The 15,982-nt window shown below is 43.8% G+C and overlaps 1 protein-coding gene and 1 pseudogene across 1 annotated transcript in view; both read left to right on the top strand.

The window, feature by feature from the left end:
* LOC143658530 (zinc finger protein 671-like) overlaps window positions 1-15,982 on the top strand; it is a 526,356-nt gene that overhangs the window by 488,850 nt on the left and 21,524 nt on the right. The window lies entirely within an intron of this gene.
* Window positions 4,026-4,609, top strand: LOC143658538 (myosin regulatory light polypeptide 9 pseudogene; annotated as a pseudogene).

Here is a 15,982-nt window from a genome sequence, read left to right as displayed (position 1 = left end):
TTAAAAAGGGGAATTTAATAAGTTGCAAGTTTACAGTTCTAAGTCTGTGAAATTGTCCAAATTAAAGCAAGTCTATAGAAATGTCCAAACTAAGGCACCAACAAGAAGTTACCTTCACTCAAGAAAGGCTGATGAATTTAGGGTTTCCTTCTCAACTGGAAAGGCACATGGCAACATTTGCTGACTTCCTCCTTTTTCTAGATATTAGTTCTTACTCCATATCCTGAGACGTATGTATACGTCTTTTAAGGCATATGTATACGTCTTAAAATCCTTACGTATTTTAAGGATCTGAGACCTTTCTGGAAAGGAGGGCAAACATTTAAATGCATTTCTGCCTGGACATTGTATGATGTTACAGTTGGGACATTTGTGCCGCGTGGCATCTGAACCAAGAGATAAAGGTTTGGGATCTGATCAGGTCATCAGCATACTGTGAAGGATGGTCATTTCACCAGTTACCGTAGGTCTGGGGTCTGCATGGAGAGTTCACCCGGAAACACTCTTGTGAAATGCAAATTCCTGCAAGTGATTGGTAAGAAAATGTACTTATCTGAAAATAGTGGGGAAATGGATTTGTGACGGGGGTAAAAAGTTAAGTTCTCAGTGCTGTTGGAGCAGGAGATACTGAAGTCTAAGAAGTGAGAGAATGAAGCTGAGTACAGGACTTTTTCTGCAAAATGCGATTCTTTGTGCCTTCTGGAAATCACTGACCAATCCCATCTTGGAGGCAGAGGTCAAAAGGATATTTAGAAAGACTTGTCAGAAAAGTCAAAATGAGCAGGGAAGTAGTGGTGTCAGGTATACTTACTGCTCTACAATTATCAGTGAGCCCCCAGTCATTGTCTCAGCTGTCTTAGGCCCATAGGGTTGTTTTGCAAGGTTTGTTGCATATCAAGGGCATGCCCTGCATCTAAAAATATCACTGAGCTGATAACACTGTGTTTCCTTACTATATTTTTTAAAAACTTTTTTATTGTATTGTATAACATATATACAAAGCAAAGAAATAAGAAAGCAATAGTTTTCAAAGCACTCTTCAACAAGTAGTCACAGGACAGATCCCAGAATTTGTCATGGGCTACTATACGATCCCCTCATTTTTTTCCTTCTAGCTGCTCCAGAATGTAGGAGGCTAGAAGGCTTAAATATTTTTTTATCATCACAATTGACTTTTTTCCTTCTTTTTGTGAAAAAATAACATATATACAAAAAAGCTATAAATTTCAAAGCACAGCACCACAATTAGTTGTAGATCAGATTTCAGAGTTTGACATGGGTTACAATTTCACAATTTTAGATTTTTACTTCTAGCTGTTCTAAAATACCAGAGACTAAAAGAGATATCAATTTAATGATTCAGTATTCATATTCATTTGTTAAATCCTATCTTCACCGTGTAACTCCACCATCCCCTTTGATCTTTCCGTCCCTCTCTTTAGGGGTGTTTGGGCTATGGCCATTCTAACTTTTTCATGTTGGAAGGGTCTGCCACAATAGGGGTAGGGAGATGGAACTATCTGATGTTGTAGAGAGCCTGAGCCCTCTAGGTTTCAGGACTTATCTGGACCGGGACCCATCTGGAGTTTGTAGGTTTCTGGAAAGTTTCTCTAGTGCATGGAACCCTTGCGGAATCCTATATATTACCCTAGGTGTTCTTTAGGATCAGCTGGAATGGTCCTGGTTGGGGGTTGGCAGGTTATAATAGGTAGCAAGGTCTAACTGAAGCTCGCATAAGAGCAACTTCTACAGTAGCCTCTCAACTCTATTTGAATTTTCTCTGCCACTGATACTTTATTAGTTATACTTCTTTTCCCCCATTTGGTCAGGATGGAATTGTTGATCCCATGGTGCCAGGGCTGGATTCATCCCTGGGAGTCATCTCTCACTCTGCCAGGGAGACTTTCACCGTTGGATGTCATGTCCCACATAGGAGGATGGGCAATGATTTCACTTGCAGAGTTGGGCTTAGAGAGACTGAGGCCACTTCTGAGCAACACAGAAGTCCTCCAGACCTTACTAGAATTTTATACTGGGTCTTAATTATCTGAACATTATCTTAAGTTTATAAGCAAGTAAATCTGGCCAAAATTAAAATAAGGAGGAAATGGTTTAGAAGGAAGCATAAAACCTTCTATAATAGTCATAAACCCTAACACGTATGAAATTAAAAATAATATTTAACACAGGCATTCCAACATGAAAGCAGGTGCAGGATCAACACATTCCCCTTATTAAAAGTTCTAGACTGAACAGAACCCTTAGCATATTCCTTATATATTTTTCCAAATACAGGTTACTTGGAACAAGAACTTTGAGAAAATATTGGGATGGGAAAATAAATGAAGTCAGAAAAATAAAGGCAACATGTGGAATTCATTGAGAACCTTCATCGGAGTGGCCAGGCTTGTAGCCTGCCCTATGGATTTAGGAGTCTTGCATTCCATGGTTGCATGAGATAACTTTTATAAATCTTACAATTACAAAATAAAATAAAGGCAACAAACTATCTCAGTATATTTTATTATTGAACAAATAATAATGAAAAAATGTAATATATGACAAAATTCACCACTGACAGTACTATATTAGTTAGGGTTCTCGAGAGAAACAGAATCAACAGGAAATATTCATAAATATAAAATTTATAAAAGTGTCTCACGTAACCGTGGGAATGTAGAGTCCAAAATCCATAGGGCAGGCTGTGAGCTGACAATTCCCATGGAGGGTCTGGATGAACTCCACAGGAGAAGCTCGCCGGTCAAAGCAGGAAGAGAGCCTGTCACTTCTGAATCCTCCTTAAAAGGCTTCCAGTGATCAGATTAAGCATCACACATTGCAGGAGACACCCCCCTTGGCTGATTGCAAATGGAATCAGTTGTGGATGCAGCCGACGTGATCATGATTTAATTCTATGAAATGTCCTCATTGCAACACACAGGCTAGCACTTGCCCAACCAGATAAACAGGTACCACCACCTGGCCAAGTTGGCACATGAACCTGACCATGACAAGTACCAACTAATAATTTCATGTGATTGGTGGTTTTGCAAGAAAAAATGTCTAAGAGATAATGTCAATATACTTTTTAGGGGGCATAAATTAGAGTAATAGGGACAAACGTCCTGAGCTCTGAGACCAGCTGTGCCCTTTCCGGGGCTGTGACAGTGAGCAGGTCCCCTGTGCACTTGGCATCCATGTCCTCAGGCCTGAGCTGGGAATATCAGCAATTCCTCCAGGGGGCTGAGGGCACATGGGGAGAGCTGCGTGATGTGACCACAGTGCCTGGGTGTCTGGCAAGGTAGGTGACGCCTCTGCCCATGGCCCTGAAATACATCCTGGGGTAGATAAATGGACTTAGCACAGAGGTCACTGCAGCATGGAGATGCCGATGGTGTTCACCTCCTGGACTGGGAGGGTCACGAAACACTGAAAGCTGCACTGAGCATCACACAGGCACTGCAGTGTTTACTCAGTGCACATTTTCTCCTTAATTCTCATGGCCACCTGATGAAGGTGGAATTCTTGCTGTATGGCCATGGAAAGCCTAGAGGACAGCCTGGTTAGAAGTGCTGTGGGCAGGGACTGTGCTGAGGGGGGACTGGGCAGTGTCCCCAGGAAGCTTCCTGGCTGGTACCACCAAGGTGAAAAGGCCCCGGTCCTGAGGGTTGGACCACGCACTCCCACTGGGGCGGGAGTGATAGAGAGGGTGCCCAGAGCCGCCACCCACTGAGAAAGCTGACTCTCTTCCCTTCCTGACTGTGGTCAGGAGAAAGCCTTGGGTGAGTGCCGAGTCTTTGGTGCCCCCCTAACTGCTGCTAGTTTCTCTCTCCAAGGTGGGAACAACCCTTGACTCTTTCTGAGTAGGCCATACACTGTGGGGACTTAAAATCATCATTTGTACTTCATCATTGTCTTTTCATGGCAACTTTCTACTTAAGGCAAGAAAAACTGCTCTTTCCATTTACCAGAGAGACAAATTGTTTTTCGAATGCAACCTGCTTAAAAAGGAAAACTGGGTAGCGGCAGTGAAGTACTCGGATTCTTCTTGCCGTGTGGGGATTTAACCACCACCATGTCGAGCAAAAGAGCAAAAACCAAGACCACCAAGAAGCGCCCTCAGCGCGCAACATCCAATGTGTTTGCCATGTTTGACCAGTCACAGATTCAGGAGTTCAAAGAGGCCTTCAACATGATCGATCAGAACAGAGATGGTTTCATCGACAAGGAAGATTTGCATGATATGCTTGCCTCCCTGGGGAAAAATCCAACTGATGAGTATCTGGATGCTATGATGAATGAAGCTCCAGGTCCCATAAATTTTACCATGTTCCTCACAATGTTTGGTGAAAAGTTAAATGGAACAGACCCAGAAGATGTCATCAGAAATGCTTTTGCTTGCTTTGATGAAGAAGCAACTGGCACCATCCAGGAGGATTACCTGAGAGAACTGCTGACCACCATGGGGGATCGGTTCACAGACGAGGAAGTGGACGAGCTGTACAGAGAAGCACCTATCGACAAAAAGGGGACCTTCAACTACATCGAGTTCACTCGCATCCTTAAACATGGAGCAAAGGACAAGGATGACTGAAAGAACTGCTAATTCTGGCCAAACGTTCAAGGATGACTGAAAGAACTGCTAATTCTGGCCAAACGTTCAAGGATGACTGAAAGAACTGCTAATTCTGGCCAAACGTTCTTTGTTGCCATTGGGTATTTCTGAGACTTTCTCTAAGAGCCTGTTGCATGCCCTTAGCTTTACTGCTTTTGCCTCTCTTGTATTTATTCTCAGCCATTTGGGGATACATGCATCTCAATAATCAGACTGGAAATGGGACTTTTTTAAAGTTGAAGTAAAATGGAATTGGGAGAAAGATCTTTGCCTTATGAAAGCTTAAGGAAAATATTATCAGATTTTCATATTTACTGGATTTTTACATTTTTTTTTTGGTAATAAAAACTTAAAAAAATAAACATTGTGACCCAAGTAAAAAAAAAAAAAAAGGAAAACTGCCGTGGGTTGAATGAGAAGCAGTGAGTACCAATGGCCACCTCTCCCTGGGTCAGGCTTCTCCCCTGACCTGCCCATTCTCGCCCTCGGCTCCCTCTGCCTCCTAGTCTTGGTTCAGTGAGGCACACAGGGTAGGGCCTGGGTCTGCAGTGACTCCCCAACCCTGCCTTGTGGGGTGCAGTCCTCTGCCCACCGAACCGTGACAGTCCTTTATTTTGCAGTGGGCACGTGAGAGTAGACGATTCTCTATATCTATGAAATGTCCTTACTGCACGGAAATCACCAAGTGGGTGTCCTACAGTTTAAACCTTTTTAGAGGTTCATGACGGGCGGAAACCTGGAGATCCAGATAGAGGGGAAGCCCTCTAGCTCTGCTTCCGGGAAGCAGGACCTGCAGCCCCCGGGCGCGTAAGTTAATGCAGAGAAGGATTCGGCCTGGGGCCCCGGCCTCGTGCCCGCGGGCTGAGACGGGTGGCCTGGCTGCTGGCACCCACCACCACGCGCCGGTGCCCCGCGCCCTGGGGTGATGTTCCCGATTCGGTCACTTAACAGTCTGGGGTCGGCACTCCTCAGTCCCAGGCCCTTTGGTCATACAGTATATCCCCCTGGGTCCCGTTCCCGGGAGGGCAGGGAGCGCCCCCAGGAGAATTACTTGGGGCAGCGCCCCCAGGAAGACTGTATAACTGCACCGAGGGTCAGGGAAGAAACAAGACACGTTCATAGAGGCTGAATGCTTCTGCAAATCAAAAGGCGTGTGTAACGCTAACACAGTTCCCGTGACAGGTGCCCTGCAAACTACTGCCCTGTCCCCGCCTCCCGGCAGCCGGCAGGGACTGCGCACCTGGGCGGGGCTCGGGCCCCTAACTGCGCCTCCCAGACCCTCGATTTTCTCACCTCTACGCTAGAAGTAACAGCGCTGCACACCACACACGCTCTACGCTCTTCAAACAGCATCAAGGAAGCAGCTGTGGGTGGTGCAGAGCGACATCGGCGTGGAGCGTCTGAGAAACGCGCCTCTCAGCAGCCCCGGGACAACTCCATGCTCCACCCGGACCAGCGCCCTGTGCTCCACCCGGGACCGGCGTCCCGTGTTTCCCCTGTGCCCCACCGGGACCGGCGCCCCGTGCTCCCCCTGTGCCCCACCGGGACCGGCGCCCCGTGCTCCCCCTGTGCCCCACCGGGACCGGCGCCCCGTGCTCCCCCTGTGCCCCACCGGGACCGGCGCCCCGTGCTCCCCCTGTGCCCCACCGGGACCGGCGCCCCGTGCTCCCCCTGTGCCCCACCGGGACCGGCGCCCCGTGCTCCCCCTGTGCCCCACCGGGACCGGCGCCCCGTGCTCCCCCTGTGCCCCACCGGGACCGGCGCCCCGTGCTCCCCCTGTGCCCCACCGGGACCGGCGCCCCGTGCTCCCCCTGTGCCCCACCGGGACCGGCGCCCCGTGCTCCCCCTGTGCCCCACCGGGACCGGCGCCCCGTGCTCCGGGACCTGCGCCCCGTGCTCCCCCTGTGCCCCACCCGGACCGGCGCCCCGTGCTCCCCCTGTGCCCCACCGGGACCGGCGCCCCGTGCTCCCCCTGTGCTCCACCCGGGACCGGCGCCCCGTGCTCCCCCTGTGCCCCACCCGGACCGGCGTCCCGTGCTCCCCTTGTGCCCCACCGGGACCGGCGCCCCGTGCTCCGGGACCTGCGCCCCGTGCTCCCCCTGTGCCCCACCCGGACCGGCGCCCCGTGCTCCCCCTGTGCCCCACCGGGACCGGCGCTCCGTGCTCCCCCTGTGCCCCACCGGGACCGGCGCCCTGTGCTCTACAGGCGGGCGCTAGCGCGGCTCCTCGAGGCCGCAGGCGCAGTGGGACCCACATCCCCTAGAAGCCGCTGCGACGCCACTGCGACGCCAAGGTGCCAATAAAGCTTCGGGGGCGTGTCCTGCGTGCGGAGGCGAAGGGGCGGGACTTCCTGCTCTTCCTCGCGGCGGCCATCTTACCTGTCCCGAACAGGGTCCGCTCGTGCGGAGGACAGGGTCGCTGTATCGGACCAAGGTGAGGGGAGCACAAAGGCACGAGAGGAGGCCGTTGTCCGCTGTGAACAGAGGCGGGTCCGAGGCTCGGCGGTGACCCCGCACCGGGAGCGGTCTAGGAGGGCGCTGCCCGAGCCGCGGACCTGGTCGCTCGCCTCTCGTCCCGGCACAGTCCACAGGGCCCGTTGGCGGCGGGCGGCGGTGATGGACTCCGCGCAGGTGGGTGCGGCGTCCCCCGGGCCCCCACCCGGCTTGACCCGGCTTCCTAATTCTAAGCCCCAGGTTAGGGGTGCCTGCACGAGTCCCTGCGGCCCAGGCTCCTGGTTTCAGGACAATGGGCCCTTGGTGTGTGGGCCCTGGCCATGGTGACGGGGCGGGGAGAGTGCTCCACACACCGCGGCCGGCACGAGCAAAGCTTCGGGTGTGCGACTGAGCCCGCAGCTCTCAGGAGACCTGGAGGCCTTTGGTCTGTGTGGGCATCAGAGAGGAAGGAGGAGTCACGCCTTCAGTGGCTTGATGAGATGTTCCTTCGTAGCGAAGACGCTGGGAGCCATGGGGGGTTTCGAACAAAAAAGCGTTACCGGCTTTAGCTTCTTGGGTTCTTGTCTGTGCCACAAGAAGAATTCAGGAGCACACCACAGTATAGAGTAAGGCAGAAAATTTATTAGATGCGCATTAAGAGGACATGCGGGCACTCTCGCAGACAGAGGTAAGGCGAGAGGTAGTAGGCAGTGTGAGCCATTTCTGTTATGTATTAGCTTTACTTATTCCCCCTCCCCCTTGTTCAGGACTCTTCTAAGGGCCGATCTCCCCCAGGAGGTACCTGGCCGTAGATAGTGCATTTGAGTAGTTCTGATGGTTTCACTCTCCACGGTAGAGGACTTAGGTGGGGATCATTTGGCTTTAGATGGATTGGCTGCTGCTGGGTGTTTCCTATAGGTGGTAGCCCCTGTCAGGTGTCTGTGCCGGACACAGGGCCTTCTGACCTTGATTAACCTTGATTAACCCGTCACAGGGCCTGCTGGCCTTGTTCAAGGGCTCCTTCATAGTTTTAGCCTGTCCCCTCACTCTCCCTATTCTAGCCTGTTTTAGATGTAGCATGATTTAAGCCGGGCCTTTAAAGGCATTTCATAGCTTGCCTAGGACAGCAGAATAGAATGGGGTGGGAATGATGAGGATTAAGGCATGGAGTCTGATAAGGAAGCTATTTCAACAGAATGCAGGAGTGTTTTGGTGGTGTCTGGACCAGACAGTGGCAGGAGATGGGGGAGATATCAGGTCATCAGATCTTTAACAGAACCAACTGAATATCTTGAAGAATGGAATTGGGAAAGCAGACGCCTTGAGCCTATCTCAGGGGGATCCGAAGTTGGATTTTGAACATGTGATGGTTCTGAGATGTCACAGACGGGAGACGTCACAGACAGGAGACATCACATAGGCAGCTGGGCACTCTTGCCTGAAATTCTGAGGGTGGTGGTGGGCTGGAGATGTCATCGAAATGAGTGGTAGCAGGTTGTGGCCTGGAGATCCAGATATAGGGGAAACCATCTTAAGGGTATTATTTCAGATGGTCCCTGAGTTAAGAGAAGCGAGTGCCAAGGTCAGAGGTCAGGGAATAGGGGGTGGGCATCCTGACAGTTCCTTCTAGAAAGGCGGGGGAAGGAGGGTGCGGCCTAGCATACACACCTGGTAGGTGTGTGCAGGGGAGAGAGCTGTGGGGCATAAGGAACCTGGCCTGGGATGAAGAGTAGGATGGGGGAAGGGGCTATAGCTACATCACCTGTATTGGTCTCACCCTCACTTTTAACCACCTGTCCTAAGAAACACAAACTAGAAAGCGCCTCCAAATGCCATGAGTAATTCCACTCATAGTCTTACCAAACCCAGAAAATACAGCAAATTCCATGTGATAGACTGTCCCAGCGTCCTTTTTTTTTTTTGACTAAATAAATGATCTGAGTTGGGCAGCCTGATTAGGGCCTTTTGAAAGGATTCCTCTAATATAAGTTATGGCCACATAGGAGGTTTTTCTACTCCCAGCCCCTATATATCATTTGTGTTTTCAGCATATACTCTATTTTGTTTTGTTTTAAATGAGCTATGAGGCAAGCAGCCTGGCAAGAAAGTTTATCTGTTAGCTGAGTTGCTGGATGATTCCTACCCTGTATTCTCTGTCACATTGATTTCATGACAGAAGTAAGCACTGATGTCCTAAAGAATACATTTTAGGCAGTAAGTTAACTTATCTTTTGTGCATTTGCACTGGTACTGTTATGTACCTTTCTTGGGATATTTAAGACAAGATTCATTCAAATCAGTTCCTGTGGAAATTCTCATGAACCCTATTTGAGAAAGGCTGCTCTAGAAGATTAATAAACATATGCTCATGGGTGATTTGGAACAATATTTATTGTGGTTTCTTTTTCTTTTTGTCTTAGTGAATGTAAGTTAATTTAATATTAAACAGTAAAAGATCAAGATTTATGTATCTTTTGAGTGTTTTATTAATGACATGTGCTTATTTGCTTTATCCTTTTTCTGAGAGGATAGGCAGAAAAGAGATCATAATTCATACATTTAGTAGCCACAATTCTTTGTTTTTTCTTTAAATATTTGTTAGGTAAATTTTAATTGTAAGAGAGTCGACAGTGTATATTAAAAGCATAAACTCAGTGCATGCTATAATATATGATTCTTGCATACAAAAATAAAGATAAAAGGAAAGGAATGAAATTAAATATGCTGTGAATACTAATCCTGAGAGAGCTGGAGTGGGCTATTTTAATATAAGAAAAAGTCAAGCTCAGGAAAAGGACTATTATCAAAGATACATAAGGATACTTCCTATCTCTCCAAATTGGTCCCTAAGTTTAATGCATAACCAATCAAAGTCACATAGGCATTCTTTTTTTCTCTTTTACAAATTGATAAGCTAAATCTAAAATATATACACAAGTGTAAAGGACCTCAGGCAAAGTGACCTTTAAGGAAAGAAGAAATAGTTGAAGGACACAGTACGTACTGTAAATCTGCATAATCTAAGGAGTGTGGTTTTGGCATAAAGATTGATATGGATCAGTGGAGTACACAGAGTTCAGAAATAGATCCACACATGTCAGACTAATTATTTTTCAACAAAGATGACATGATTGATACCACAAGTCTTTTCAACAAATGGTGCTGGAAAAACTGTATAATTGTATATGTAAAATGAGGTTTACAGTGAGTTGCCACTTTACACCACTAGAATGTCTAAAGGTATACCAACAGACAATAACAAGGGTTGACAAAGATGTAGAACAACTGTAAATCACATTCCTTTTTGTGGGAGTACCAGATGGTCCCATCATTTTAAAGCATATTTAGCAGTTTTTTTAATAACGTTAAACATGCCTTGTCCACATGGTTTATCAATTTCCTACCTAGTTGTCTGTATACAACTCAGACTCAAGTGTTTAGACAGCCTTATTTATTTATTTGCATGGGCAGGCACTGGGAACGAACTGAGCCTCCAGCATGGCAGACAAGAGCTCTGCCTGCTGAGCCACTGTGGGCCACACATGCAGCCTTATTCTTAATAGACGATCACAGAAAATAGCCCATATGTCCACTACTAGGTGATAAATTGTGGTATAGTCATAAAATGCACTATTAGCAATACGAAGGAATAAGCTGCTGATTTATATACAATGAGGTGTATCTAAGAAGAATCATTTGTCAGTGAATCTAAACACAGAAGTACAAATATTATATAATTCTTTTTTTCTAGTTTCTATTAGTGGCAAAACCCCCTCCTGGGCCCCAGGTAGGAACCTAAGACTTTCTCCATACTTCCCCCCAAGTTCTCCAAGCATCTTACACCTGTCCACTAGGTCAAGACAAATAACAGGTGTACCTTATTCTGGAATATACTTTAAGGAACCTGCTCTACAAGGAGCTGCAGAAGAATCACATATTTGCTAAACTGCTTAGATTACTTATCATTCCTGCATATACGAACTGCAGTTATTTGCAGAGAAATAGAGCCTTGCAATTTCCTCTGATCTCAAGGATTCTATGAGGACACATCGGTGTAAATTGTATTCTGCTCTAAAAGACAGGAATGCGCACATTCCATCAAATGTGCCACAGTCAGGTAGTGAGCTGGAAAGCTGGTCACTGCTTGTGACTTGTTAATTTCTGATTGCTTTTTATTTTCCCTCTCAGCTGGTGGAGAAGTTTGCAGGTGACCTGCAACAGAAAACAGATATTATAAAAATTATAATTGTACCTGTAAACATTTTGAACAGATTCATCTGATTTTAAAGTTAATGTAGAAGTTCTCTGTCTAAATGTCCATGTACCTGTCTCCTAGTTAAATAACTCGAGTAAGCACTGTTACCAGTTTGTGTGGTTTCCTTCCAGAAACCTTATAATTTATTTGTAAATTCTTAGTAAAATCTCCAGCAAATATAGTCTGCTTGACCTTGCTGAGGAATTCATCCTTTCCCCTCCCATTGCAAGATATGCACTGATTGGTTTCCAAGGGTGTCTGAATGATTATTGTTGGTATGCTGTGCTCCACGTGACACCTTTTGTGTTCCAACTACTTGAATTGTGTATTTGTGAGAATTCTACTGTTTTCCATGATAAATAAAATACAGTGTTTACATTTTATTTTACATCATGTGGATCTAATATACCCATAGCAACTGAAATATGACTGCCAAAAGAAAGAGAATTATTTTTTTAAATCTGGACTAAACTAGAATTTAAATGATTATAAAATTTGTTAAATAGGGGCAATAAATTATAAATTTAAAACAATTCAGTGTAGCCTTCAGGAACTGATGACAGCTAGTGTATTTGGGATGTATAGAATGAGAGGGACTGTTCTAGTTTGCTAGCTGCTGGAATGCAACACACCAGAGACGGATTGGCTTTTAATAAAAGGGGATTTATTTTGTTGGTTCTTCAGAGGAAAGGCAGCTAACTTTCCACTGAGGTTCTTTCTTACATGGAAGGCATAAGATGGTCTCTGCTGGTCTTCCTCTCCAGGCCCCTGGGTTCCAACAACTTTCCCGGGGTGACTTCTTTCTGCATCTCCAAAGGCCTGGGCTGAGCTGCAAGCGCTGAGATGAGGAATGCCAAGCTGCTTAGCTGTGCTATGTTGCAATCTCTCATTTAAGCACCAGCCAATTAAGTCAAACATGACTCATTGCAGCAGACAGACCTCCTAGCTGACTGTAGATGTAATTGGCAACAGATGAGGTTCACATACCGTTGGCTTATGTCGGCAGCAACAAGACTAGGTATGCTCACCTGGCCAAGTTGACAACTGAATCTAACTAACACAGGGACTTAGGCTGGCAGTGAGAAAATTAGTAAGTGTGATGTTTGCTTCAGTCAGGTACTGTAAAACTGTCCAAGAATTCTAATGTTGATCCTTGGAATGATGTCAGGCCGATATAGTGGGCAAAACTATCACCTCAGCCTGTTATAAATTATTTAGTAAGTATTCAATTAAAGTACATACTACATTTAGTGAAAACATTTTCCAACTTTAATTTTAGTTTAAATTAAAAGAGTTTAGTCTTGCTTGGTCCTCTACCATCGGTTAACTTCTAATTTACTTTAAAATGATTATTTTAAATAACCATTGCCTCTTAAAGGCAAAATTTTGAATAAACATAAATTGCATTTGCTTTTAACCTGCTCCCATTTCAGAGTAAACATTCTCTCTTGTTAGTGCTCTTTTGTCTGCTTGTCATTTAGGTCATTCAGATTTTATTGTAGGTTTAAATAAAATGCTCATGAAATACCAAGTATTAAGTATTTTTTTCGTTTAGTAACATCATTTCTGGAACTATATTTCATTTCCTGAAAAAATACTTTGTATTACTGCACCAAAATTATGACCTTAAAAGTTGTTTTTTTTTTTTTTTTTTAAGTCTAGAGACCCTCCTGAAATTTATCAAACTTTAGCATGTGTATCAGAATACACTGGAAGACTTGATCATGCACAGCTCTCTTGGTTCCATCCCATTTCTCATTTAGCACATTTGGCTGGAACCTAAAAATTTGCATTTCTCATAAGTTTCCAGGTGCTCTCAAGTTACTGGTGCAGAGAATATGATTTGAGGACCACTGATTGATTATATCATTATAAAAATACACACATTCTGAGGTTATTTCTGGATTTTGAATTCTATTCTGGTGATCTGTGTGGCCATCCTTATGCTGTACCACACTGTCTTAATTACTGTTGCTTTTGGAGTAACTTTGATACCAGGAAGTGATAGTCTTCCTACTTTTTGTTCTTTTTCAAGATTGTTTTGGTTATTTTGAGTCCTTTTTAATTCCATATGTTTTTTTTAATTTTTAAAAATATAGCAACAAACAAATGCAAACATTCATAACTTATGATCATTCCATTCTACATATATATTCAGTAATTCACAATATCATCACAGTTGCATATTCATCATGATCATTTCTTAGAACATTTGCATCAATTCAGAAAAAAAAATAAAAAGACAACAGAAAAAAAATTCATGCATACCATACCTCTTTCCCCTCCCTTTCATTGATCACTAGCATTTCAATCTAAGTTTGTTTTAACATTTGTTCCCCATATTATTTATTTTTATTCCGTATGTTTTACTCGTCTGTTGATAAGGTAGATAAAAGGAGCATCAGACACAAGGTTTTCACAATTACACAGTCACATTGTGACAGCTATATCATTATACAATTATCTTCAAGAAACATGGCTACTGTTTACAATAACATTTTTATTGAAAACAACGTACAAACATTCCTGACAAACATTCTTGACATGGTTACAATCAGTGGCTCACAATATCATCACATAGTTGTGTATTTATCACCATGATCATTCGTTCATCGTGAACATTTGCATCTCTCCAGCCAAAAGAGATAGAAAAAAGAAAAAACTCATATATGCCATACCCCTTACCCCTCCCTCTCATTGACCACTAAATTTCAATCTACTCAATTAATTTTAGCCTTTGTTCCTCCTATTATTTATTTCTTATCCATATTTTTTACTCATGTGTTCATACCATAGATAAAAGGAGCATCAGGCACAAGATTTTCACAGTCACATTAGAACACAGCTCCAGTTTCAGGCGCTTCCCTCTAAATCACCTTAAACTAAAAAGGGGATATCTATAAAATGTGTAAGAATCACCTCCAGGATAATTTCTCAACTGTTTGAAATCTCTCAGCCATGGACACTTTATTTTGTCTCATTTCTCCCTCCTTTCAGTCGAGAAGATTTTCTCAGTCCCTTGATGCTGAGTCCCAGTACATTCTAGGATTTCTGTCCCACGTTGCCAGGAAGGTTTACACCCCTGGGAGTCATGTCCCATGTAGAGAGGGGGAGGGCGATGAGTTTGTTGGCAGTGTTGGCTGAGAGAGGCCACATCTGAGCAACAAAAGAGGCTCTCTGGGGGTGACTCTTAGGCCTAATTTTAAGTAGGCTTATCCTATCATTTGCAGGGTTAAATTTCATAGGAACAAACCCCAAGATTTAGGGCTTGGCCTATTGATTTGGTTGTCCCCTCCATATGTATTTTAATGTCAGCTTGTCAGTTTCTAAAAAGAAGTTAGCTGGTATTCTGAGAGGGTTTGGAGTGAATCTGTAGACCAGTTTGGGGAGTATTCACATCTTAACAATGTTAAATCTTCCTGTCCATGAAAGTGGACTACTTTTGCAGTTTTTTAAATCTCCTTTAATTTCTCTCAACATTATTTTGTAGTTTTCAGCGTAAAATTTTGTACTTAAAAAAAAATTCCTAAGTATGTTATTATTTTAAATTGCTAAGTTCCTTTTAGGATTGTTCATTGCAAGGATATAGAAATGCAGTTGATTTTTGTAGAGTGAACTTGTTTTTTGTAAACTGCAACTTGCTGAACTTGCCTATTAGCTCTAATAGTTTTTTAGTGGATTTCTTGGTTTTTCTGTATACAAGATCATGTCACCTGTAGATAGACACAGTTTACTTCTTCCTTTCTAATGTGAATACCATTTATTTCTTTCTTGCATAATTGTTCTGCCTTTACTTTCCATAAAATGTTGAATAGAAGTGGCTAGACTGGGCATTCTTATCTTGTTCTTGATATAACGGGAAAACATCCCATCTTAAACCATTCATTATGGTGTTAGCTATAGTTTTTCTTAGATGCCTTTTACTATTTTAAGAATTTCCCTTCTGTTCTAGATTGTTGAGCTTTTTTTTTTTTAATCTTGAAAGAATGTTAGATTTTGTCAAATACTTTTTCTGTGTCTTTTTGGATGATGTGTTTTGTTTTTTTTATTTGTTGATATGATAGATTACATTAGTTTTTGGATGTTGAATCAAACTTGGATACCTGAGATAAATCTCACTTGGTCATAACATATAATTTTATGTATGTATGTATATATGTTGCTGGTTTCAGTTTCCTTGTGTTTTGTTAAGGTTTTTGCTTACATATTCATGTGATATCTGTAGTGTTTTTAGTTTTTTCTTGTGATATCTTTGGTCTTGGTATCAGGGTCTCACAAAATGGTTTGGAAAGTGTTGTTTCCTATTCTCTTTTTTAGAAGAGTTTGTGAAAAATTGGTATTCTTTAAATGTTTGGTGAAATTCTGCAGTGAAGTCACTTGGACCTAGGGTTTTCGTTTTGGTTTTTTGGTTTTTTGGTTTTTTATAGCATATCTCTTTTATTATTGTTACTAGTTCATTTATTATAGCTGCATTCAAATTATCTCTTTCTGCTTGGGTCACTTTTGGTAGTTTGTGTCTTTCTGGGAATTTATCAAAGTTATCTCATTTGTTGTCATACAGTTGTTCATACTATTTCTTTATGATCCTTTTTATTTCTGTAAGGTTAGTATTAATGTCCCTCTTTCATTTCTGATTCTAGTAATTTAAATCTTGTCTCTTTCTTCTTGGTCAGACTTGCT

This window comes from Tamandua tetradactyla, chromosome 16, assembly GCF_023851605.1.
Source record: "Tamandua tetradactyla isolate mTamTet1 chromosome 16, mTamTet1.pri, whole genome shotgun sequence".
Classification (NCBI taxonomy): domain Eukaryota; kingdom Metazoa; phylum Chordata; class Mammalia; order Pilosa; family Myrmecophagidae; genus Tamandua; species Tamandua tetradactyla.
This window is presented reverse-complemented; position numbering and strand designations above follow the sequence as displayed.